The sequence below is a fragment of the Lethenteron reissneri genome, chromosome 45, assembly GCF_015708825.2.
Source record: "Lethenteron reissneri isolate LAM-NWPU_2019-01 chromosome 45, ASM1570882v1, whole genome shotgun sequence".
In the NCBI taxonomy this organism is placed as follows: Eukaryota; Metazoa; Chordata; class Hyperoartia; order Petromyzontiformes; family Petromyzontidae; genus Lethenteron; species Lethenteron reissneri.
In genome coordinates, this window is record NC_083823.1 from 4,723,089 (window position 1) to 4,749,939 (window position 26,851).

A 26,851-nucleotide genomic window follows, 5' to 3' on the forward strand; every position below is an offset into this window, starting at 1 on the left:
AGCGGCGAACGCGTCAAGCCTCTGTTCAAACATCAAAGAAGCTTCCAGCAGTGCTTGTTGCCGGGGATCAAGCGGCACAGCTGGGTAACCTTCAGCCGGCCTTCGCTTAGTGGGAGGTTGCTTGTTTTTCCCCGCTTCCCTCATCGTCTAGAAACTCCCTTCCCCCAGACATCCGTGCTGTCAACTCCCTACCGTTGTTCGAGGTCCAGCCTCATGAGCTTCCTCGTGCCCCTCTGCCTGTGACTGGATGCCCCCCTCTCTCTATGTAGAAATAAACACGCCCACTGTCTGTGTGCAGATGCGGTCACATTTAGACACCGCTTTAGAAGTCCACGATGCTTTGCGTCGACTAGCACAGAAACCCATAAACTCGCACAGAGACCTATAGACTCGCACAGAGAACCACACACTCGCATAAAAAAAAAACTCCATGGACTTGCATAGAATGTGTAACCTCTATAACCTAAATATGCTCAGCGTCCCCGTGCATCGTCTGGGCACGCGGTTGCATTCAGACGCCGCGTAAATGCACAATGAATTTGCGTTGTAGAGTTTTGCCGCGGGAGGTTTTTTTTTGTTCGAGCTTGGAGATGAGACGTTGGGCCGGCTCCGCTCTGCAGGAGACGTGTGGCACCACGGCCAATCTCTGCGATGACACGATGAGATCTCTTTTACCAGTGGCAAAATATAGTAGTAGGTTTTTACACTGTGTTTGAGTTGTACGCCTTCTGGTGTCATCTGGTCCAACACCAATTGGGACTAGGCTCTAAAGAAAGCCGTTTCGGGTGTGGACCAATCAACTTCAAGGACAGTGCATATCAGAGGTGTGGACTCGAGTCATGTGACTTGGACTCGAGTCAGACTCGAGTCATGAATTTGATGACTTCAGACTCGACTTGGACTTGCATAACAATGACTTTGTCCCACCTCTGAGGTGTGGACTCGAGTCATGTGACTTGGACTCGAGTCAGACTCGAGTCATGAATTTGATGACTTCAGACTCGACTTGGACTTGCATAACAATGACTTTGTCCCACCTCTGAGGTGTGGACTCGAGTCATGTGACTTGGACTCGAGTCAGACTCGAGTCATGAATTTGATGACTTCAGACTCGACTTGGACTTGCATAACAATGACTTTGTCCCACCTCTGGTGCATATTATTATCATTATCAAAGTTGCTTCTTTTTGTTTGCATTTTTGACTACTTGTGTTGTGGTTATTGCAAACATGATGCCTTGTATAAAGGTGTCAGTTTTGTACCAGTTTAAAAGGGTAAAAACCGACTACTAAATCTCTGCGATGTTCACCCACGGGGTGTGGGTCGCTTTGTACTGTCGGAACGATTCCCAGCCTCGCGGTCCGCCGTTTGTCAGCCCGCTGCTAGAGGAGGACCTGCCCATGGGCCGTGCGGGTTATTTGACCATACTTTGCCAGGGCTGCTTGATGCGGATCTGTGAAGGTGAAGAGCATAGAGGTGGGAACGTAGAGGCGTGGTGCAACGATGGGTTTTGCTCTTTGCTGCCCACCACACGACCATCCGAGCGCTATCCAGGCTAAACCCAGCTTAACTTCCGAGGTCTGACAAGATTGGGTGCGCGCTGGGTGGTTTGTTCATAGGCACACAACGTATCATCAACAGCAGCCATGGCCAATCCACTGCTGGATGAAGGCCTTCCCACAGTCGCCACCACCTCTCACGACCACGCGTGTAAATATATTCTCTCATGAACTTTCGTGTCGACATTCATCGGTGAAAACTAGATTAGAAGCTTTCGTGACCGAAGGAATTACTCTTTTTTAAATATTATATGAATATTATTATTTAATGTATTTTCGTTCTACGTGACTTTACCGAAAGAACCAAAGATTAATCGGTGAGTCGATGCATCGTTGTACCCCTCCCTAGTCGATTGCCCCCCCCCTCCCCCATCAGAAGAGAGACTTGAACCGCTTCGTCAGGCAATGCTGCGGTATATTTTGTTCTCATCTGGTGCGGCTGGTATTGAGTTTGCACCTGATAAAGGCTGCAGGGGCAATCTGCCGAGATTACCCAATCGAATTATCTCATTAAAACACTCGAAAAAATGCACACCATCGCTGCAATTGCATTAGGGCCTCCGTGGTGATTTTTTTATCGCTACCCGCTTCCCCTCCCATCGCCCGTGCCCACCAGCTCCACGTCTCCGCTTGCGCCTCCCCGCCCCGGAGGGCACACCGCGCGTGTCGGCGCACGTGACGGCGCGTCTTTTCTCTCTGCGGCTGTTGTCGTTGTTGCTATGATGATGGCGGCGGCGGTGACGGCGGTTGTGGGGTAGTGCACCTGGATGGATGGGGCGGTGGGGTGGGTCCACAGGGACCCGCTGAGGCTTTGCCTCGTGAACGGCGGTTTCACGCAATCCGAACACGGGCACCGTCGCCGCCGCCACCGTCCGTTTTAAAACGATCGCTTTTTTTTGCGTCGCTGCATTGGCAGTTCACGTGCTAGTGCTGGCCGGTGGTTACAATCGCATGGTGGTGGCTCGGGGAGGCCGTGATGTAGCAGTGGCTTGACCGTGGCTGGCGATGATGACGATTGCGTTGGCGGCGGCGGCGACGCGCATTGGTGCACACAGATAACCAGCGCTTGACGTGCTCGTCGATAACGACAAATAACTAATAGGTGACATTTTGTGGCAGTTGCCCTTCGTCGTCATCTCTCGGCGTTGGAGGGCCATTGATCAGGGGGTTCTCCTTGAGTGACTGGAGGTTTCAATGGGGATCTCTGGCATAGCTTTCTTGTGGTTCCACTCTTACTTAAAGAATCGTAGGTACTATGTCACAAAGGATAGCTTCAAGTCACCAATTGGACCTATTTTCTGTGGCGCTCAGCACGGATCTATGCTTGGCTCATCACTTTTTAGCATCTACATGGCACCATTGGGTATTCTGCTCCAACATCTCGGCTTATCCTACCATTGCTATGCAGATGATGCTCAAATTTATTATCGGTTAGGACCATAATATGTAGCAACATTTTCTGCGCTGTCTGCATCACGAACAGTAGTGAATTCATGGTTGCGCCGAAACTTTTTGCTACTAAATGCCGACAAGACCAAAGCCATATTCATCAGCTCCCCTCTGCTTCTTTATGAAATTGATTCGCCTCGTTTGTTGATTGATGGTCACGATGTCAGCCCCACACGGGAGGTCAGAAACCTTGGTATTCAGTTTGAGGCACATTTATTTAAGGTGGTTAAAATGTCCCTTTTCCACCTATGAAATATTACCAGAATGCATCGCTTCCTGTCACCTGCTGACTTGGAGAGCCTGGCCCATGCTTTTGTGTTGTACCGACTCGACTACTGCAACGCCTTACTGGTTGGTATACCGAGCAAAGTATTGGGCAGAATCCCGCTAAATTTCAATTTAAAGCTTTCGTGACTGCAGGGATTCATCTTCTTGGTTCTTTCGGTAAAGTCACGTAGAAGGGAAGTAATAAAATAATAAAAATAAAACATAATAAAACAATTCTCACGACGTTTCGGCCACAACGCAAGCAGCCGTCCTCAGGTGAAAACCAGGTCTGTCGAGGAGACTGAAACAGCACATGTGCTTGGGGCATATATATATGCTCCAAGCACGTGTGCTGTCATTCAGACGCTGTCGCCTCTTACTTATATATATGCCCCAAGCTCGTGTGCCGTTTCATTCAGACGCTGTCGCCTCGACAGACCTGGTTTTCACCTGAGGACGGCTGCTTGCGTTGTGGCCGAAACGTCGTGAGAATTGTTTTATTATGTTTTATTTTTATTATGTTATTACTTCCCTTCTACGTGACTTTACCGAAAGAATCAAGAAGAAGAATCCAGCTAGTTCAGAATGCAGTGCTTACACCACGTATACCATTACGTGAGCATATTACACCAGTCCTCTTATCCCTTCATTGGCTACCGGTCAAATTCCGAGTGGATTTTAAGATGATGTTATTAACCCATAAGGCTTTAAAAGAGCTCACCCCACATTACTTGCAGGAACTAATACATTGATATATTCCATCAAGGTCCTTAATATCTTCTGATCTTCAACTCGTCAGCATTCCCCGGTCTAGGTTGTGTTCTTTTGGTGATCGGGCTTTGGTCAGTGTGGCACCCAAGCTATGGGGAACGCCTTGCCCACTTGAAATCAGGGCAACCAGAGTCGGTACATAGATTTAAGTCTGCTTTGAAAACCCATCTCTTTACAGTGACCTTCCCTCTCTAGTTTGGTTTTTTGCCAAGGTTCTGTTTTTGTTTCCCGCTTTTCATGCATTACGCTTTGGGATGTGCATGATAAATTATAGTTATTTATATTTATATTATTTGCCCAAAACGTCACCCATTTTTATATTTGTTTTCATTTCAGGGCAGTGCTGACAAATGTTGAGCTCTTGTCATTCAAAACTGTGCCCAGGGCTTAATTTCATCTATGGCTTCTCTGGGTCAGCGACCTGAAATATTACTGGTGGGGTAAAACCTATTATGTTTTTATACTTTGATGCTGGCTGCTCACCCTGAGCTATAAATGCCCTGATAGTGGCATTGCCTTTGTACTGTTCGTCTTTTGGCGTTCTCTGGTCTGACACTGGTGAGACCAGACCCTAAAGAAGGTTGTCTCTGGTGTAGGCAAATCAGTTTCAAAGACATTGCATATATTATCAGATCCTGTTTGGTTTGCATGTTCACCGCAAATATGTGTATTTAATGCAAACATGATTCTTTGCAGAAGGTTTCTGTTTGGTGTTTGAACATCTTAACACATTAATTATTGCCAGAAAGGGTAACACATTCTTATTTGTTCATACTTTGATACTGGCAAAAATGTCCCATTTTGAAATATTACTATTTTATTTTACCAGGTGAGACCCACTGAGCTATGTAGCTCTTTTTCAGAAGCGACTTGGTGGCAAATGATAGCTCAACGAAGTGGCTCATTAATCACGCGGACATTTATAGCAGACGATTACTCTAATCCACGCAACCACGGGGAGAGACATGCTAACTCCATATATACAGCAGGCGTCGGGGTCAGAATCGAACCCCCGATCTCCTGCATACCAGGCGAGGTATGCCACCGCGGCACCCCAAATATATTTCGTGCACCCGGCATGCCACGTCGCAATGACTGTGGGCTCCTCGTTGTGGCCACCACGCTTCTACTCTGGGTGCGCAGCGGGCCAGATAAATATTTGGTGAGGACGGTTGCTTGCGTTGTGGCCGAAACGTCGTGAAAATTATTTGATTGTTTTATTTTTATTATTTTATTATTTCCCTTCTACGTGACTTTACCGAAAGAACCAAGAAGATGAATCCCTGCAGTCACGAAAGCTTTAAATCGACACTTGGCACCTGTCACGTGCAGCGGATCGCACCGCCCCATGTCAGCGGTGGACGGCCTCTCCGGCACGTTTCCCTCTGTTGGCCGCCACTTCGTGGACCATTAAACATGCCGACAGCATCATCGTCGCCATCATGCCACGAAACAATACACGGAGTTCATCTTCTTGGTTCCATCGGTAAAGTCACGTAGAAGGGAAATAATAAAGTAATAAAAATAAAACATAATAAAATAGTGAGAATTATATTATTATATTATTTTATTATGTTTTATTTTTATTATTTCCCTTCTACGTGACATTACCGAAAGAACCAAGAAGATGAATCCCTGCAGTCACGAAAGCTTTAAATCGAAACATAACTTTATTATTTTATTATTTCCCTTCTACGTGACTTTACCGAAAGAACCAAGAAGATGAATCCCTGCAGTCACGAAAGCTTTAAATCGAAACATAACTTTATTATTTTATTATTTCCCTTCTACGTGACTTTACCGATAGAACCAAGAAGATTAATTCCTGCAGTCACGAAAGCTTTAAATCGAGAATTAATTCCTGTTGATGCCGCATCGCTGGAGCGTCATGGCTTTGTTGGCATGTCGCCGCATGCAAAGCTGCGTCACCTGCCCCTTGTCGCACGCCGGCTGTGGGGCCCCAGGAGGCTTGGCTAGAGGGGGGATCTAGAAACTTCCCAAAGGTGCGGGGGGGGGGGTGGCGGAGGGGGCGGTGCTCCTAAAATTTTAAGCTCTTCAAATACTACGTTAAAAGTAATAAAATTCGATCTATTTCCTCAGATAAATCAATAGAATAACACATTTCGAGGGTTTCGTCGTCCTCCCGCCACCCTCGACTAATGTGCAACGCGACCAGGTTCGTGGAGAAGGAGGAGGAGGTGTGCGTGGCGGAACCGTGAGAGACGGCAACAGCTCGGGGAGGCCCTCATCCAACAGTGGATTGGCATGGGGCTGTAACAATGCGTGCTAATCCAAATTGTGTTTAGCCTCCGCAGCACGGCACAGTGGGTACTGTATTCTGGTGAGACGTTACCGAAGTATATAACGTGGAACTCCTCCTATTATCTATGCCCAGGGGCAGAGGTTGCAACCGGGTACCCGATAGCCGTATCCTACCCGATACCCAGCTACCCGTACCCGGCCGGGTACGGGTACGGGTACCCGTTTGTGACCTTGGTGCGGCCGGGTACGGGTAGACCGTGAGTCACTGGTGAGTAACCGTTTGTCACTCATTTCCCAACGTCTTGTCTCTTCTCACAATTCTAATTCCTAGAATCAACCCACCCGCGCCTGCAACATGGCTTCATCCCAGAGGTCGCAATCAGGTACCCGATACCCGTACCCTACCCGTACCCGGCCGGGTATGGGTAGGGTACGGGTACGGCCGGGTACGGGTACGGGTACTCGTTTGCGACCCTGGTGCGGCCGGGTATGGGTACGGGTATGGAATCAAAACCCGTTTGCGACCTCTGCCCAGGGGTCAGAAACCTGCGGCACCAGAGCCTCACATGGCTCTCTACGGACTGTTGCGTGACGTGACGCACACATATGTAATGTGCGTACGCACGTATTCACATTGCATTGCGGCTCTTGAAATATGGATTTTTTTTTTACCGAATTCGACAGATTTGGCTCCTTGTTATTTTGATTGCCGACTCCCGTCCATGCCCATGTGGGAGCCGCTATGGGCAAATCCTGTTACCCATGCTCTTTACCCTTCCACACACACATACACCACAATTTTAAATTAATTTCGTTACAACTTCTGGGTTACTCCTCTTCCTATTATTGATAGATCCAGCAGCTCGCAATCGGAATGTTGCGAGTTCACATCTTGGCTGGGTGTTGACTCAGCCGATCATCCCCCAGGTAGGTTGCTAAAGTGAGCTCCGCTTTATCGGCTGTCCTACTCGTTCCCGTCATCAGAATGTGGAATTCCCAAAGCTGCCTCAAGTCGACAAACAGACACAACCTTGCTTCACTTCTGAGAGCTGACAATATGGTCATAGGCCTCTGCAACTACACGGCAACCGATTTCACATTTTAGCAATAGAACTAGAACCCCCCTTGTTTTCCTGAGCGTTTGTGTGCGGGGAGCGGTCGTGCAGTGCTTAGCACTTGCACTACCGACCCGTCATCGGAATGTGGATTTGCCAAAGCTGGCTCAAGTCGATGAGCACTGCATCAGGGTTCATTCGAGAAGGACATTGCTTTGACTGTTATTCACATTTTTTCTCTGATTATTGGTGGAATCGAACTTGCGGATGACAGGAATATCAGTGCGTTTATCCGGCGGTGGCCTCAGTGGTGAATAATGGAAAAAAACGCGTGGTTAATGGGAGGAGGGGTGACGGAAGGGCATACGAGATAGATAGCGTTTTAGCTGCAGTATCATATTCGCCGGGGAGGATGCAATTATTCCTTGACAACAATGACCGCGTAATGTAACTTTTTATAATTTTTTTTTGTTGTTGTTGCCCCAGTCACAATGAAGCCCGCTCGTCCTGCGGGGACCCACAGAGACACCGATAAAGCGAGACCCACGAGCAGAGCGCCGGCCGTCGCCGCGCACACGAGCTTCGTACAGCGATGCGCTCGGGCGGCAGTGTCCGAGTGCGAATGAATGTCACCGACTCTCCTGATTGACGCTCGCATTTGTATTCACGGCAAGGCCCCCCCCCACCACCACCACCACCACCGCGCGAATCTGCTGTGTGCAATTTTCACGGCGAGGAGAGGGGGACCGCGGCAAGACCGGCCAGGGATCTGATGATGAGGCCACGCGGTGCAAGGCACACGCGGGCGGGCGGGTGGGTGGGCGACCGCTGCTGCTGCTGCTGCTGCGTATGCAAAGTGGCAATCTCAGCCGAACGGAGAAAATCTGCAGTCCTGAAATAGAACCGGGGTCAGTTGGAGCACGGCGGATTGGGGAACACAAAGATCCCCCCCACCCTCCCATCCCCTCCTCCGGGTTTACATAGCGTTCATGGGCTGTTGGGCCAAGTGCTGTTAGCAAGCGCCTATGAAGGTGAACCGTGTCTACGAAGGGGAGTGGTGTGACCAGAACCACGCCTCGACCACCTTTGTCTCCCCATTGATAATATTTACACACTGCACACCAGGTACTGATTTAATGCCGAATCAACCTATGGGGGGGACCAGTTCTTATATTTGTTTACTGATGTTGGCGATGAGTGGGAATTGAACTTGGGTCGACGGGTCGGTAGTGCAAGTGCTAAGCACTGCGCGACCGCTCCCCGCACACAAACGCTCAGGAAAACAAGGGGGGTTCTAGTTGTATTGCCAAAATGTGAAATCGGTTGCCGTGTAGTTGCAGAGGCCTATGACCATATTGTCAGCTCTCAGAAGTGAAGCAAGGTTGTGTCTGTTTGTCGACTTGAGCCAGCTTTGAGAATTCCACATTCTGATGACGGGCACGAGTCACTCCATAGGACAGCCCATAAAGCGGAGCTCACTTTAGCAACCCACCTGGGGGATGATCGGCTGAGTCAACACCCAGCCAGGATGTGAACTCGTAACATTCCGATTGCGAGCTGCTGGATCTATCGCTGTACCACCTCGCCTGTGGATAATAGGAAGAGGAGTAAGACTGGCGTCATATGCTGCTGCTGCACGGACCAGTATGTCAGCACAAGGCGGTGCAGCGAACATCTATTGTTGCATTGTACTGTGCTCCAACGTCTATGCTTGCGCATCTTCGCCAATCCCAAGCGTCAAGCACGGTATAAAGTATGGTCAAATAACTCCGACCGACCCGCACGGAGTGGGCAGACGTTCATCCGGCAGCGGATTGACATAATGGCAGTACGTGTGTGGCTATGGATGATGTACTGGTTGGGTGGACGGAGAGAGTGATCCCTTCTGCAACAAGCATTGGGCGGTTCTCATCTGTGTTGGCGGCCGAGCAAACGAAGGAGATTCCACATTCCCATGGCAAAGAATCCGTTTAATCCGAGGACAGCCACTGCTGGTTTGGTGCTTTTTTATGTCGGCTTTCCCGACCAGTATCATGATTTGTAATTTATTTTTTGGGTCACACCTCTCCTTCAGATCATTGGTGAATGCTTCTTATTTTTCAGCCGCAGAGGGCGTGATGGGCTGAGTCAACAGCGCGACCTGGAATTTTCGACTCGCGACCTTTTTCCGACTGCGACTTTACGCCCCGCGTACAATGCCACCTGGCCGGATGTGTTTATGATGAAACGTAAACTTTACGGTTTCTGAGGTCTGTAGTTTACACGGCGCTGTCTGAGCGGTCGTGCGTGCGTTGCCGACAAAATTGCGGCGATCCGAGCTGAATGCCCTTGCACTGTGCGGTGAAATCCGTTCCTGTTGCTGCGCTGGCACCAAATTTTACGTGAGTAGTGCACTATGATCCATACTTTGTGAATGATCCAAAACCTCTTTTTTTTACGTTCCCTCTGTGGGTGAGGCCTTTTTGGCAATCGTCTTTGCTGGATGACGGCACCCCCCCCCCCCCCTTGTTCCGTACGGGTCGCGGGGCTGCGCTTTGGGAAGCAAAGCGCAGCGGTGAAAAAAATACGTGGTTGTACTGACCTGCTATGCTCCCACATCCATGCTCCTCCCGTCTTCAACTCGCGGTGATCAGCTGTGGGAAGTATGGTTACACGTTGCTGGCACCGTTGATTTATTTCTCAACTTGACTGATGTCTTTTAACCGTCGGTCAATCGCTGCTGCATGAAGGGGACTCCCCCATGCCGTGTCAGCCATGGCGGTTGTTTGACCATACTTCACCACGCCGTTAGGTGACTGAGGAGTGATGTTGTCATGGCAAAGCGCATTGCGCCGTGAACCCTGGAGAGCGGAGTCTGATTCCCGTTCACGGCTAACATCAGTGGCAAGTGGTAAACACTGCCATTACAGAACTGCATGTTTAAAGCGTGACCTCAAATTCCGCTTCTCACTGTAGGGAGGTTCTCAAAGCTGCTCACCTAATCTTGATTGTAAATACCCCTATTGCTGGTTTATTTTTGTTAAATCTTTCGACCTCAAAAATGTGATATGCTTGAATCCGGCGTTTCAGAAGCAATCTAACCCCCCCCCATAGAGTTCTTATCGTACAGACAGGTAAGTGGTACGATAAAGGGCCACTACTAAACTGTGTCATGGACCAGGTGCCATGTGGAGGACAAATGGGTCACCTGGGCCTCACACAATGGGGCCAATGTCATCGTCGCTAATGAATGAGGGGGGGGGGGAGCCCCCACTTGGTGTTGCAGCCCTGGGCCTCCAGGAGTCTCTAGTCGGCCCAGTCCTGGACTCCCCATCACGAGTTTTGAAGCTTCCCGGGGTGAGAAAAGAGACTTGTAAAGTGACAGTGTGAATATCGAGGTACGTTGACTGGGGTGGGGGGGGGGACTTCAGAAGTAGTTTGAGACGTCATTGGCTGGGGCTGTTCTCCGACACGGAGCGATACGCCGCTCGCCGCGTGAATGCCAAGTGGAAACGTATTCGTCTCGTGACGCCCATGGCACAAATGGAATAAACTGACGGGAGGGGGAAATAATAATGGAATGGACACCCGTCTCAAGGAGCTGTCATTAGCATCGATCATGATCAATCCACTGCTGGATGAAGGCCTCGACAAGCCGTCCGCCGCCTCTCACAGTGTTGAGATGTAACGATCTACCCAGCACCTGCGCGCGAGCCGATTTGGGAGTGAGAAACGAAGGTGGTGAGTGACCACCATTCAATCTGTCACCTGGTTGCTGATTGGTGTGCGGGGCAGATCCATCCATGGCAGCAGTGGGTGTCTCTGTGGGAGGGAGCGGGGGGCTCTGCACGGGTGGTGGGGAGCAGGGGAGGGGGGGGGGCGTGGGGGTGGGGGGGCGGGAGGTGCCCGACGCTCCTTGCCCCAGACGTCTGGCGTTCTCGTCTCCGTGCATCGCCCACCCTTGCGCTCCGTATGCTTGGCTGCAGAAGTTGACGGAGGACAGCGTGACACCCGACTGCTGCTAATGCTTCTGTACGCTTTGCACCCGGAGGACGCTGTGAGCCGGCGTCACGATGCGCTGCCCCTGCGCACTGCCCCTGTGGCGCACCGTGCGGCTCTTAGCGAATAATAGCCGGATTGTCGGGGACCGCCATACGCGTGTTCCGCACGCACGGAATTTCACAAACGCCGTCATCATCGCCGTCGGCGGCAGCCTGTGGCTTGGCAAGGGAGGTGCCGTCGGGGCGTCCGAAGCGAGGTGGGCAGGGCGGCTGCGCCGAGCGCCCCCCTACCGAGAGGGTCATCGACCTAATGGGTAGCTGAATGGTGGTTGGGTGGTGGCACAGCAGGGGTTTATGGGTAGGCAGGAGGTGCGCAAGGATGGCAACTTGCCCCGGGCACCCAGAATGCCTAGCTATATCCCTGGTAACAGCCATGATTAGTTCACTGCTGGATGGAGGTAATCGATCACTGCCCTGCAATGTAGCAATAAATCTAGCACTTGCATAATAGCCGGTTTCATTGCTCCATCTCTGCGGTGACGTACACTCTTGCCGCGTATTCTGCCTTGGCTGCCACTCCGACGTTAGTCTTGACCATCGGCCGTCATCCCTTCTCGAGATGTCCTGCTAAAAAAAAAACATAATTTATTGATATTGACACATTTATTTGTTGCTGTTCTTGGACAAATTATACGAGAGCGAGGGAGCTCTTTGTCATTCAATTAGCGGCTGATTATACTCATTTAGGGTAATTAATTTTCGTATCAGATTTTATCATATTTGTGGTGTAATAATTAACCTCATGTCCATCTATCATTCTCATACCCACGCCCACATATATACATTCCAGATCAACACTCTTGAGCGGTACACACGAACAACTATGAAGAATAATGAGCATCGTAGAGCCATCTTCAAGGAAAGCCTCAATGAGTAGCAAGGCTCATTTTAAGGAGGGTGCCGCATTGGGGTTTAAAATTGTTGTCATCTTTTTACTTCCCGTTCTCATCATCGTCATCACCATCTATCCACTGCTGATGCAGGCCTTGCCGACGCATTGGCTTAGCTGACATATCTCATTCCGTCTCATCTCCAACTGTTTTGTGGTCAAATTTCAGAGCTCGTCGTGTCCTCGCCGAGACGCGATTAGAATTTTTCCCATCGGCAAAACGGGCACGACAAATGCGTACGGGAGCAAGCGACCCGCGCGTGTGCACGCGTTCTGAACACCCTGAAACCCGCATTCGGAAACGAAGACCTTAAGTGGAGGTGGCGTCTTAAACTCGTCGATAATTCAGTTCCCACTGGCAGCGGCGGTAGTCTCGTTTTGAGCGACGTGGAAGGGAAGGAGGAGGGGGGGAGGATTGCGGGGCACCGTTTTCTTTGCCTTCCGCGGGTATCCATGGCGTCGGACTGATAAATACCTCCCCGGCGCTGCCAAAAAGTGACGTGCGTAGCCGCGGCGGTCGGCAAACTAAAACTTTGAGAGAAGACGGTCGATGGCTGTAGTTTCCACGGAAGCGAAGTTGGCACAGAGGCCTCAGAGCTGCCTAGAACTGCGTCTTGGTTTTTCCCCGCGTCTCACACTGGAAACGCGTGTGCGGGTGATGGATTTTAAATGTTACTGGTGCAGGGAAATGGCCCAGTTATTTTGGCGAACGCCACCATTTCTGTCTGCTTGGCAATGCAATACCTGTCCATCTTTGTAAGGGAGGCATCGTATTCTTGTAATGGCTATATTTATATTTTAGAAGGTATATTTTGTCGTAATTGTAGGATCCCATGGAAATTTGCTTTAACCTCTTCTCTGAAACATTTCCAATGGTTATTGTAATGTGTTTTTAAAGTCTCCTGTTGAGATTTTTGTTGTTGTTTTATCCGGTTTGATTTTTTTTTTGCGGCGTGCCCGTGCCACACGCACCTGTGTGAAAGGTGACCGTCACTCGTGCGAGCGGGCGTGTGGGCGAGCGGGCGTGTGGGCGAGCGTGCGTATGCGTGTGTGCGCAGTGCACGTGTGTGAGCATGCCATGTGGGAGCCAAGCGAAGCGTTATATAACCACGCGTCCGTCGCAGGACGTGGCAGCGACGGTTTCCGATCCACGTGGTGGTCGCCCTTTGTTGCCACTCATAGGCGACGTTATCTAGGTTTTCCATTATGCATTTCTGTAGTTACCTTTCGTAATTGTACCCGCTCATTTAATAATATTGTTGCTATATGTAGTTTTCTTATATATCCAGGAAAGCCTCGCCAAGCCTCAAACCTTTTTCAGGAGAGTCCTGTGAAACGTAAGCAGTAGGGGGCGACGATTGCAATGAATTTTCCAATGAAGCAATTTGTGGTGTGATTTTTCCAAATTGTATTACATTTCGCAGTGTGATGCCTGGCGAAACAATAGCTGGCACTTCTACAAACGGCGTTGTGGGATTGTTTTTATTTTTAACTAACCGTCCTGCTGCGTGTTTTTTTTTTACGGACGGGAAAACAAAGAGCCCTGGGCAGCTTTCAGGATGGTTGTCGACGGGATGCCCGGTGCAGACACGCGGCCAGTCGCTCACGAGCGTTCAGCAGCAGCTATGCAAATTCTAAATTCAATCCATTCCCCGTGAAGTGAAGCTGGTTCAGGAGTATCTGATTTCCTGTTACAATGGAGAAGAGGGAAGCGAGATTAATGAGCGTGGTTCGTTGGCCTCAAACATGAGAGCTGCGCGGGCCAGCTACATATCCAGATGCTTTCTAATAGGCACCGCATATGTGTATTTATGCGTATATCACATTGAGAGACGGGAAAGAGGAACGCTTGGATTGGAGAACACGTGCGGGTGAAAGACGTCCTGTCAACCGAATGAAGGTTAAGGGGGCTTGGGTAGGACGCACCACGGCCGGAAGGGTCAAGAGTACGATGGAGTGGCAGGCAAGGGATGGAACGAGTCCGAGAGAACGTGCGGGGATGGAGGTGGCCACATCAGCTCGTGGGCAGCTGCTGGGTGGATCACTACATTGTAGGATCGTGAGAGATGGTGATTGGCTTTGTGAAGCCTTCATCCATAGGTGGATTGATCATGGCTGATGACGAAATGTACTTTACAGTAAGTAAATCAACGATTTGGATGAATGCCACCATACATCGTTTCTGTCATGGGGTTTGTTTGACCGTACTTCACCACGCTGGTCTATGCAAGTTGGTGAAGGGGTTGGGTGGCCAGGAACATTTCAAATATCTTCTCTGATGTCAGCCGTGGCTGGGAATTAAACTCGGGTAGCCAGGTCCATGGTGGTAATACTGCACCGAAGACAAAGATCCCCCGTATAGCTTTAACAGACTGTTGTGGCAAGTGCTTTTTTGCGAGCACATATGAAGACCGGCACGGCACACGAGGGGGTGGGTGGCCAGCACCACACCTGGCTGCCTTTGTATCCCCAGCGGTGATGTTTATGCACCACACCAGGAACGCATTTGAGGCTGAGTCGGCCTAAGGAAGGCCCAGCACCAGTTCAGATAAATGTCACCGGTATTGGCCATGAGCTGGAATAGAATTCAGGTCGCCAGCTTCATAGCTGTGGCGCATGAACGATTGCACCACCACAACACACACGCCCCTTTACAGTATGCAATACACATTGTTATCGTACTTGATTCAGTATGATGGATGAGTCTCGTCACTGTAGATTTCTTAATACGCGTGCTATCACCCTCATTCATTGTGGGGTTTTTTTCGGTCTCATCGCAACCCTGAATCCTCATGAAAAAACAATTTTGAGACTCAATTGTCGATTTTCAGCAACCAAGGGTCCCGGTCGCCCCTTGCTCAGTGGGAGATCGCTCATTCTCCTCTGCTGCACCCATTCTCCAGGACTCGCTTCCCCCAGCCACCTGCGCTGTCGACTCCCTGCCCCTGTTCAAGTCCAGGCTCCAGACCTTCCTCCTCTCATCTGCCCTATGACTGACTTCTTCCCTCTCCAATATAAACACATTCCTCTTGCGGAGGGAGCTGGTAGGAACGTTTGGTTGCCCGGTCAATGGGCAGGGTCAACGGCGGCGTGGTGTATTCCGCAAATATGCCCGACTGTGAGGGCGGGCACAAGCCTGGCGTGAGTAGGTTAAACGTTGAGTTTTAGAAGGGCACCACGGGGTGACCAGCCCCTCCCCACCCAGCCCCACCCCTCCCACCCCCCACCCAGCCCCACCCTCCCCACCCAGCACCTCCCCACCCTCCCTACCCAGCCCCTCCCCACCCAGCCCCTCCCCACCCTCCCCTCCCCACCCAGCCCCTCCCACTCCACCCAGCCCTTCCCTGCACGACGGACACAATAACCCCCTGTGGGCTGGTGTAACCAGGAGGTTTCTACCAGTAATATGCCCATTGTGTCTGCCCAGCGTCTTGAGATGTGGTCACATATACACGCCATTTCAATTAAAATAGCATTCTTACCATTTCCGTTGGTAAATCAAAGAACCTTTTGTCAAGAGAGAGGATGTATGGAGTAGATAGAGGACTTTATCGTCATTATTTCACTTCAAGCCCTCCGGGTAGAATTCCCGGCTATTCTCGGTCACCTGTGAACGCCCGAGTACGGTTGTTCTGTTTGGTTGGCACGTTACGTCAGCGCTCAGTCCCATGACACCACACTAGGCCACCAGTCTGCTTTCTGTGAGCACAGAGACACATGCAGTGCTGCTGGTGGCGCATTGGGATCCTTGGATGAAATGCGCCTTGCAAATTAAAATTATTATTATCATTGTTTCGCCACGTATTTCATGGAAACAACATTCAAACACGGACACCGCTGGAGTAAGTCATTGCAATGATATTAATAGTACGGTTACAGTGTACAGCCGTTTGTCGATCAACTGCTGGATGAAGGCCTTCTCCCCACATGCCGTGTTGGTTGTGTGAGTTGTTTGACCATATTGCATGACACTGTTTGGTGGTGCGCTTTGCTGACGTTAACCATGGCTGGGAATCGAACTCGGTTCTAGATTTGAAGCTTTCGTGACTGCAAGGATTCATATTCTTAGGTTTTTTTTGGTAAAGTCACGTAGGTAAAAAAATTAAATTAGTAAAATAAAAATAAAATAAAAAAATCACGACGTTTCGGAGGCAACACAAGCTTCCGTCTTCAGGTGGAACCGTCACAGCACGATTGCTGTATTTCTAGTACTTGATACAGCAATCGTGCTGTGACGGTTCCACCTGAAGACGGAAGCTTGTGTTGCCTCCGAAACGTCGTGATTTTTTAAATTTTATTTTTATTTTACTAATTTTAATTTTAATTTTCTACCTACTTATTTTTACCGAAAAAACCTAAGAATATGAATCGAACTCTGGTTGCCGGATTTCCACGGAGTGGCATGCAAACCCCACTGCACCACTGCTGCCCCCGTAAATGTCTGCAACGGGGTGGCATCCAACACTTGTAGCTTATTTCTCATTAAAAACTAATTTGCCGTGTTCTTCACGCATTTACTGGACAATTTAGAGGACGCATACTTTTTAAAATCCTGTTTGTAGGTTGGAGCGCTTGAGAATCATTGGAATCATGGCTGTTTACTCATGCAGATGAATGTAGTGCTGGGACAGTGGGCACTATGACTCAGCTCTGAGCAAATCACGCCTGCCCGCGTTTGGAATGGCAACATTTATTTTCATTGTACAGTTATTATTGATTTTTCAAAAATGTCATGCATAGCTTTTGCTTTTTTTTACGTGGCACTTCAAGCAACTGTTAATCCCCCCCCCCCTCCTCCCCTTGCCTACGTCTGTCTGCAGCGTTCTGCTCTGTTCAAGGTGGTGGAGAAGTTCTCCTGTCACCAAGTGATTTCCTGCTCACACGAGAATTGGGGAATTGGTGTCCGTCTCCCGTTTGTAGCCCTGAGCCAGCGGAGACAGCTTTGGTGGGGAAAAGTGTTTCCGTAGGATGTCCACCGTTGACTCACCCCACCAATTGGTACCAATGCTATTTGCCCAAGAAGGATGATGGGCTGGGTTAACATACCTAGCCAGGATTGAGCTCGCAACCTTCTGATCGTGAGCTGTTCGCTTTACCTCGCTGAGCCACGCAGCCAATGGCGGAGCCAGGATTTTCAGGGGGGGGGGGGGCAACCCCTCCAGCAATGAAAAATGATAGGAGTTGTTAGTAAGTAAGGACTTGTTCCTTGCTTTTTATTCGACGCGTGTGCGGCGATGGCGCAGCCATCGATCGAGCGTCGAATTCGAACCGCGTCGTGTGATCGGCATCGCGCTCGCTGAAGGTGAGTGCCTTCAGGGAAGTCGTGGACTGTAGACGCAACTGCGCACAATTCTGAGTCACTTATAACTGCTTTGCCGTTACTTATTGCCAATTATGGACTCAGACTATTGTCCTATCATCTCATAGAGTCCCTGGCTCGTAATAATATGCTACACAGTGGTAGTAGGGGTCGCAAAATGCCGATTTATTACTAATAAAACCCAATGATCCGATCGAAATTAGGGATTTCGATCGGATCATTGGGGGGGGGGGGGGCACGTGCCACCCCACCACCCCCACTGGATCCACCAGTGAATGTGGCGACTTGAAACTTGGGTTTGAACTTCTAGACAGCCTGATCGTGACTTGGACGTTCTTGATTCATAGATTAAAATAACTGTTATGTTTATGATGCACGCATCAAATTGTATGTGTGGGAAAATTATATATTTAAACTTAATTAAAAACACATTATAGGTATGTGTTAAGGCTACATTTAGACTAATTGAGCAAACAAAACTGGTCAAACGATATTAAATTAAAGCAAGCAATAAAACAAGATTCTCTAAGGAAGACAAGCAAAGCTACTAATTATTGAATTGTGGCTCCAACTTGTCACATTTCATCGAATTTCTGGAGAATGTGAAGCGTTGCCAACTTCGGTCAAGGTCGTGATGGACTCTGTGGGGTTCAGGGTCGTGATGGAGTCTGTGGGGTTCAGGGTGGGGATGGAGCAGAGGTCGCAAACGGGTTTTGATTCCTTACCCGTACCCGTACCAGGCCGCACCAGGGTCGCAAACGGGTACCTGTACCCGGCCGGGTACGGGTATCGGGTACCCGATTGCGACCTCTGGGATGGAGTCTGTGGGGTTCAGGGTCGTGATGGAGTCTGTTTGGTTCAGGGTCGTGATGGAGGCTGTGGGGTTCAGGGTCGTGATGGAGTCTCTGGGGTTCAGGGTGGGGATGGAGTCTGTGGGGTTCAGGGTCGTGATGGAGGCTGTGGGGTTCAGGGTCGTGATGGAGTCTCTGGGGTTCAGGGTGTGGATGGAGGCTGTGGAATTCTGTTGCGTTATCCCGAGTGGAAACGCCCTGTGCAGTTGCACGTCGATTGTAGCAACAACCTTGTGCAGTGGAACATTTCGTGATACGTGCTCGCGGCTGACAGCACAAGAGATTATTTCTCATTCTGAAATTTGTGCTCGCTAATTAAATGCAGGTTACTCTGGGTGAATTTAAATCCGGTGGTCCGCTCCGCTCTGCTCGGCGAGGATTGTCATTAAGTCGTTAGGTTATTACGAATTCGGTGACGTCAACCCATGCTAAGTTTACGTACGAAGGAAGGCATGAAGCGGCTTATTGCGAGGCAAACGCATGTTGCAGGAATTAAAGTGGGGCTACGCTCTGCGAACAGCATTGCTCACAGTGCCATTGAAAGTGCTTCGACAGATTAAGATGACTTTTTCCGACGTTTCTAATCATGCCTTTTAAAAACGTCTCCTTCAATACTGCCTGCTGTTATTCATCGATGTGTTTTTATCCATAAATATATACGGATAATTTTGCTCTGCTTATAGTGGTAGTAACCGGAACATGCAATGTGCCTAGATGATAGTGCCTGAGAAAAAGCTGTACATTCTAATGACGCTTTGTCTGCTTTCTTATGGGTTTATTGTCACATTCAACAGGAGGCGAATTTCTGTAATTTGTTCACTGATGATAGAGATTGTATATTTTTAAGTGTTGAGCACAAAATGTTAAGAATTTTAAATAGAGCCTACCAGCTTATTGGGCAATTTCCTGCTTGAATAAATAAAACCTATCTGACCCTGCCCTGTCCATAACACTAATTAACCTCTGGGCCCTAATTGTGACTATTTTTGTTAAATGCCATATTTCTCAGCCGTCTGGAGCATCATTAGAATATATGGCATTCACTCTACCATTATTGTCGATGCACATCGGCTGGTTCCACACCACGGCATACGATTTAAGGGTTTCCATTTGTTTATGTTCGTGATGTAAACGAAAGCTTTTAGTTGTGAGACAAATGCACACGAACCCGGCTTATGCTGTGAGAGATGCAGTATGGACAACAAGGTCAGAGGCTGCTGCCGTGATTAATAATTTACGATCGTTCGTGTTTTTAAATAGACGAGCCCAGTCAGTTGCACAGCTGCTTTGGCAATGCAACCTGGGATACAGAAAGGGCAGTCTTTGTAACTTATGGCATTTTAGGGAATTTAGTAAACGGCATGTTTCAGTTTTCAGTTTCATTTATTAGGTAGAGCCCTGTGAGCCATTCGGCTCTTGAATCGGGTGCAACCGCAACAAACATAAAAAAACATGAACAACAACACATCTTAAAGTGACTATGTGACTATGTGCAAACAGAAAATCCAAGAAAAGACGGCGAAATATTGCAGAAAAAGCACCGTACACCAACGCATATGATTTCATGTTCGAGCCAGTTTGCAAATTATCCTGTAAAATTTGTCTTATATCCGATTTCCCTCAATGTTGGGCTAATGTATACAGTAAAGCAGATGTTTTATCATATTTAAATGTTTATTAAGTCGTACCCAATTACACTGACTAATACTAAAGCACAAAATTACAAAGTGATTCGAATATCAAAATTACCTCTATTGAATGCATGGATATGTTGTGAGGATTTCATGCATCGTGGGCTAAATACGGTAGCAGGGTGGCACAGTGTTAACACTGGTAACCTCACAGCAAGGAGAGCCTAAGTTTGATTCCCGACTGTCACGCCTTTGTGTGTACGTGTTAAACTTCTCTCCTCTGTTGCATGGGTTTTCTCTGGGTTCTCCAGTTTCCTCACACAGCTAAGAACAATAAAAACCCAACATACAATATATCTGGTACTGGCCAAACTTCTAAATGCTGAAAAATCACCGCAAATTACTCATCAGGTTGAATTGCATGCTGCATGAAAACTCCCGTGCCAAATTTTTTAAAGGCTCAACATAGAGATTCCCTTGCAAGAACGATGCATTTTTCTCCGTAGCACCTATCTCCACATTGTAACAGCGGCCTTACACAAGTGCCACATTTTGTGGGATTTGTAAGGTGTGAGTGTTCACACAACCGTGACCTTGAACACCCCCGCCTTTTTGGAGAAACATCGCTAAAGGTGCCTTGTCCGCAAAATATAGCAAAAAAATGCTTGCTTGTGTCTGTTCCAGCGGTCTTGGGAACGTTGTGACTCGAGGCCTATCGATTGTCATTAAAGCCTGAATTTGTGCTGACCTCTTTGTGGGGTTCTAGCGCAAATTGGACGGCCTGGCGGAGCGTAACGTGACCATCGTGTGACCTGGCAAGGAAGCGGAACTGGTGTACAATTGCCTTCATGATATTTATATTCCCTGGAAAAGTATAAAATTTTTTAACAGGTCATGAAGCCCTTGAGGTTTGGCTCGACTCATTTGTTGCACTATCATGCCACGATGATTTCCTTTGCCAAATAGCTGAGCCATTGAAGCTCATTATCGATGGACGGTTGAAAAACTTGGTACATTTTTAAGAGTATATTTGCTGTCATCTTTCCATGAAGGAAAGCAGGCCATTCCTCTTTACTGTGGCTTGAAAAATTGGCTTGGAACATTTAAAAGTGATCTATCATAACATTCCAGTGTGTTGGACAGGTAAGCAGACACACACAAAGGAACGGGGGGGGGGGGGGGGGGGGGACATGTAGAGGGTTGCCAGCAACAGCACTAAATGATAAATATGTTCAGTGTCTCCGCTTATAGAGGATTGATGTATTTACACTTCTGACTGCTTGTGTTGTGGTTATTGCAAACATGATCCCTTGTATAAAGGTGTCAGTTGTTGTACCAGTTGAAAGGGTAAAAACCTATTACTATATTTTGCCACTGGTAAAGGAGGTCTTATAGTGTAAATGCTTACCCCGAGCTCTCAATACTCTGATAGTGCGCTGTTTTTGAGTTGTACGCCTTTTAGCGTCATCTGGTCCAACACCAATGAAGACTAGGCTCTAAGAAAAGCTGTCTCGGGTGTGGACCAATCAACTTCAAGGACAGTGAATATCATTATCATTATCAGAGTTGTTTCTTTTTGTTTGCATTTTGACTGCTTGTGTTGTGGTTATTGCAAACATGATCCCTTGTATAAAGGTGTCAGTTTTTGTACCAGTTGAAAGGGGAAAAACCTATTACTATAGGATTGATGTACTTTAGCGGGAGGGTTACAGGGGGGCCCTTGGGCAACTAACTTCCCAGTTAAAATGAAACTCAAGAAAGATCTGGAATGTTGAAGTCTCGCAGGGTTAAGGGGCCAAACGCCTACTCCCGCGTCCTATTGAGCATCACGTAGGCTGTGGCTGACACTTGGAAGAAAGTCACGAAAAAGGAGAGATTGGCAGAATACCAAGGGGGGGTGGGGGGGGGTGCACATTCTAGGGTTTGGCGTTTGTCTTGCAACTCGGGTTCTGCCCGCCCTGTCTCACAATTGCAGTAACGAAGAAAAGTTGGCTTTGGGTTGAACAAACAACAACAACACATTCTAGATTTGAAGCTTTCGTGACTGCAAGGATTCACGTAGGTAGAAAAAAATGTAATTAAAATACGTTCCATTAATTGGTTACCACATTCTGATAAGCCCCCCCTCTCCTCCCCCTTAACTTGTATTTAAGAACTTGCATCTTGGAATCCCTGCCTCACTTGATACAGCAAATCTGTCTTGTGGTTGTTGTTGTTTGACTTGCATCCCACTGGGATTTTTGCACACAGCGTTGGTATACGGTGCTTTTTCTGGAAGTTTTGTAGTTTTTTTCTTGGATGTTTCTGTTTGCGCGAAGTCACTTTAAGATGTTTTCTTGTTCATGTTTTGTTTGTTGCGGTTGCACCCGATTCAAGAGCCCAATGGCTCACAGGGCGATACCAAATACATGAAAACTGAAACTCCTCCACTCAGTCTGCGGTGCCAAGGCGCGGCACGGTCGGGAACGGTGTTGGGGGGGGGGGGGCGTTGGTGGGGGGGGGGGCGTTGGTGGGGGGGGGGGGCGTTGGTGGTGGGGGGCGTTGGTGGGGGGGGGCGTTGGTGGTGGGGGGGGGCGTTGGTGGGGGGGGCGGTGGTGGGGGGGTGGGGCGTTGGTGGGGGGGTGGGGCGTTGGTGGGGGGGTGTTGGTGGTGGGGGGGCGGTGGTGGGGGGGCGGCGGTGGTGGGGGGGCGGCGGTGGTGGGGGGGGTTCGTGGGGGGGGGGTGATGGGGGGGGCGGCGGTGGGGGCGGTTCGTGGGGGGGGGGGTGGTGGGGGGGGCGTTGGTGGGGGGGGGGCGGGCGGTTCGTGGGGGGGGGGGTGATGGGGGGGGCAGCAACTTGCCTGCAGTGCTTTGCTGGTGGGCGATGCGGAGTTGAGAGTTGTGGGTGGTTGTGGTTGGTTGTTGTTGTGGTGTTCTAGTTGGTTGTTGTGGTGTTGTAGTGGGTGGAGGGCGAGTGTTTGTAGTTGATTTGTAAGAGGGGAGCGGTGGTGTAGTGGTTAGCGCTACGAACCCGGCGACCCGATCTCGATTCCCGCTCACGGCCAACACCGGTGACGATTATCCGAACCGGTCCTGGGCCCATCCCCTAGGTCGACTCGGCCTCAAATGAGTACCTGGTGCGCTGTGTAAACATCGCCAGTGGGGAGACAAAGGCGGCCGGGCGTGGTGCTGCCCATGTATTGTTAGTTTTAATAGTTCATATTCTTAAGTCACGTAGGTAAACATCAAAATTAATAAAAATAAAATAAAGATCACGACGTTTCGGAGGCAACACGTCGTGATCTTTTATTTTTATTAATTTTGATGTTTTACCTACGTGACTTTACCGAAAAAAAAAACCTAAGAATATGAATCATTGCAGTCACGAAAGCTTCAAATCTAGAATTAGTTTTAATAGTTTTTGGTTCGTCATGTTTGTTGTAGTTCATTGTGGTTGTGACTGGGCAGTGTAAGGCAGCAGACAGCGCTTTATATAATAATAATCCCAATGGGTCCACGCCCTTGAACCCCCCTCACCCTCACGGCAACGCCAGCCATCCTGCCCGCCTTCCCTTAAACAAACAAACAAAATAACAACCCCCACACACACACGAGCGATAACATAGACGTGAAGCTGATCTTTTGTGCGGTTTGATGCAATATATGTCGTGTCTCTGGGCACGGAGGCCCCAGTGCGGGCGGGGGGGTTGATATTGCTGAGTGTTTTAGAATAGCCGTGAATCGATCCATCGATTCTTAATGTAATTATCGATTCTCAGGATATAACACGGATTGTGCGTGCAGGTGGAGGAATCGATCGTTTGCATTTCGATCCGCAATTCAACGGCTCGCTATGGCTCCTAATGAACGATTAAGAATAACGAAAGACGCTGAACCGATTACTGTGAATCGATTCGTCTGCAAAGGAACACGGCGGTTGGAGAGGGTGGGGGGATGGTGGGGGGGATGGTGGGGGGGGGATGGTGGGGGGGGGGATGGTGGGGGGGATGGTGGGGGGGGATGGTGGGGAGGGGATGGTGGGGGGGGATGGTGGGGGGGGGATGGTGGGGGGGGGGATGGTGGGGGGGGGATGGTGGGGTGGGGGGATGGTGGGGGGGTGGGGGCTAGCAGTGGGTGTGGTGAGGGAGGGAGGGGTGGCTTGAGGTGGGCGGGGCGAGTGGGTGTGGTCTCTAAGGGGGAGGGGTTTGGGTGGGTGTGGTGAGTGAGGGGCGGGGGGATTAGGGGGGTTGAGTGAAGGGGGGTGGTGGGGGGGGGGCATAGCGGTTCCTGTTCGCACGCTGCGCTACAAACCCGGCGGAGCAGAGTTCCAACTCACGGCCACCAACACCCAGTGACCATTATCTGAACAGCTCCTCCTCGGCTCTCCCCCATATAGGTGCGGTGTGTAAACGTCGCCACTGGGGCGTGGTTGCTGGCCTGCTTGGCCACTCACCCACCCTCCCCGCCACCCCATTGCGTGCGTCCGTTCCGGCCTTCATTACAGAAGTGCTGTGCCACCTGCACTTACCACAAAAGTCTTGCTTCAAGGCTATCCGGGGGAGCTTTGTCGCTTTTTGTGTGTGGGGGGAGGATGGGCGTGGCCGATGAGGGGGGAGGGGTTGGAGTGGGGGGCTTGTGAGGGGCGGGGCTTCGTAGGGTGGGGGGGGCGCTGTTGCCGATGTGGAGCGAGCGCGCGCGCCGGCGACGATACGGCGCTTCCCATTGGCTGCGGCGGCGTGCGCGCGGATGGTAGGCGGCTCGCGATTGGCCAGCGCGCGGCAGGATTCGGCGCGTGTTGTTGGTGGGCGTGGCCAGCGGCGCGCGCGGGGGGGGGGCTACCCCTCCCCCTCCCCCCTCCCCCCCTCCTCGCGAGTTGTGTAGTCAGGGTTGTAATGGCCGACTGTACAGCGGGTGCCGATGTGAGTGATGTTTGCTACGTGCCGCTGTTTGCAATGCGTTTCTTTCTCGTTTCGGTAGTCTTGTGCGCACGCACGGTATGCGTTACTCGGTTTCGTACAAATGTTTGCTCGTGTCTCCTTGATTTTTATGCGCCTCCGTTGGGCTGTCGGTACAGTTTTGGTGGTTGTTGCGCAGTTCGATGATTGCACGTGTGGTGGTGTGTATGTGTGTGTCAACCCGTCTGGCTACATGTAGGCTTTAGGGTTTTTTTTTATCTCTCTTTAGCACGTGCTCTGTAACGTCCCTCCTTATTTCGTGAAGACTGTACGGCGTTGGTGGCAGGGTGTGCGCTGTTGTGATGCTTCAGTTTGGCGGTGATGTGCACGCAACACACACAACACACCCATTCCTTGGCCGTAAGCTGTCAAGTATTTTTAGTTACACGGGTATATTGCAGCCGGTGCTGTAGTCGTAGGTTTGTGCGGGGTGGGGAGGGGAGCCCGCTGTAATGTAACAATTTAGTGGTAATAAACACTGAACGAACAACACACACGCACAGAGTGGTATTGTCAAATTGTCTCGTTTTAAAATAGCGTGTGGGTGGTTCTAAGTCTAAAAAGTGCGCTATTGTAATGCGCTCACGCACCGTCTCGTTCTTGTGAGTACGAATTTTACACACAATTGGTTGTTGTTGTTGTAGGTCTGTGCTAAGAGCTGTGTTTGTCGCGCCTTTCAACAACCTAGCGTTAATAAATGCACACGTACCCACACAATCTTTGGGTGGACACAAACCATGTCGTTTTGTGAGTACTAATTTTATACGCCCTCTGTGGTGGTGGTGTTTGTTGTTGTAGGTCTGTGCTAAGAGCTGTGTTTGTCCTGCCTTTCAACAACCCAGCGTTAATAAATGCACACGTACTCACACAATCTTTGGGTGGACACAAACCATGTCGTTTTTTGAGTACTCATTTTATACGCCCTCTGTGGTGGTGTTGTTGTTGTAGGTCTGTGCTAAGAGCTGTGTTTGTCCTGCCTTTCAACAACCCAGCGTTAATAAATGCACACGTACTCACACAATCTTTGGGTGGACACAAACCATGTCGTTTTTTGAGTACTCATTTTATACGCCCTCTGTGGTGGTGGTGTTGTTGTTGTAGGTCTGTGCTAAGAGCTGTGTTTGTCCTGCCTTTCAACAACCCAGCGTTCATAAATGCACACGTACCCACACTATTTGGGTGGACGCAAAGCATCTCGTTTTGTGAGTACTAATTTTATACGCCCTCTGTGGTGTTGTTGGTGGTGTTTGTTGTTGCAGGTCTGTGCTAAGAAGTGCCTTGTCAAGTTGTGGCTGCTAGACCCTGCGTGTTAGCCTGGCCGCCGCTGCTGCTACTACTACTGCTGCTGCTTCTATCACCCTGCGCCCTACTGCTGCTACTACTGCTGCTGCTATTGCCAAGCAAGACATCCACACAACCTCAAGCCCGGGCCGTAGCAGCTGTCAACATCTTATTGGTCTTCTCTTCCCACACCTTGGACGTGGAATTCTCAAATAAACAACAACGGAAATTATAAAATCTCTCGCCACTGCAAGTGAAGAGAGGTTGTTGTCAGAAGGTGGGAGGAATTTAATTACTGTGGGCGAGAAGAAAGGAAAGGGGGAGAAAAAAAAGTTATAGAAACGTACAAAAAAATCTCCACTGCCGAGCGGGAAGAGAAAACGTGCAAGAATTTTTGTTTTATATTAATTCTACCTTGAGTCTCACTTGCTCTCCCAGCTCCGTGGGTAGCAAGGGGAGTTTATTCTCAGCCATTGGCAGAGACGGGTGAGTGCATTTCTCCTCCAGCCGCTGTTTACGTGAAAATAATGGGACCGGTTTTA

At 49.6% G+C, this 26,851-nt stretch overlaps 1 protein-coding gene across 22 annotated transcripts in view; it reads left to right on the forward strand.

Moving 5' to 3' along the window:
* The window catches only part of MBNL1 (muscleblind like splicing regulator 1), a 167,340-nt gene that overhangs the window by 20,699 nt on the left and 119,790 nt on the right, over nt 1-26,851 (forward strand). For 19 of the 22 annotated variants that reach the window (XR_009756480.1, XR_009756481.1, XM_061570313.1 and 16 more), the window contains exon 2: nt 26,288-26,795. The gene's annotated coding sequence lies outside the window, so the exon portion shown is untranslated. Of the gene's footprint in view, nt 1-24,931; nt 24,993-25,048; nt 25,068-26,287; nt 26,796-26,851 lie in introns of those variants that run through there. The other 3 variants (XM_061570310.1, XM_061570311.1, XM_061570312.1) reach the window with 3 other exon arrangements.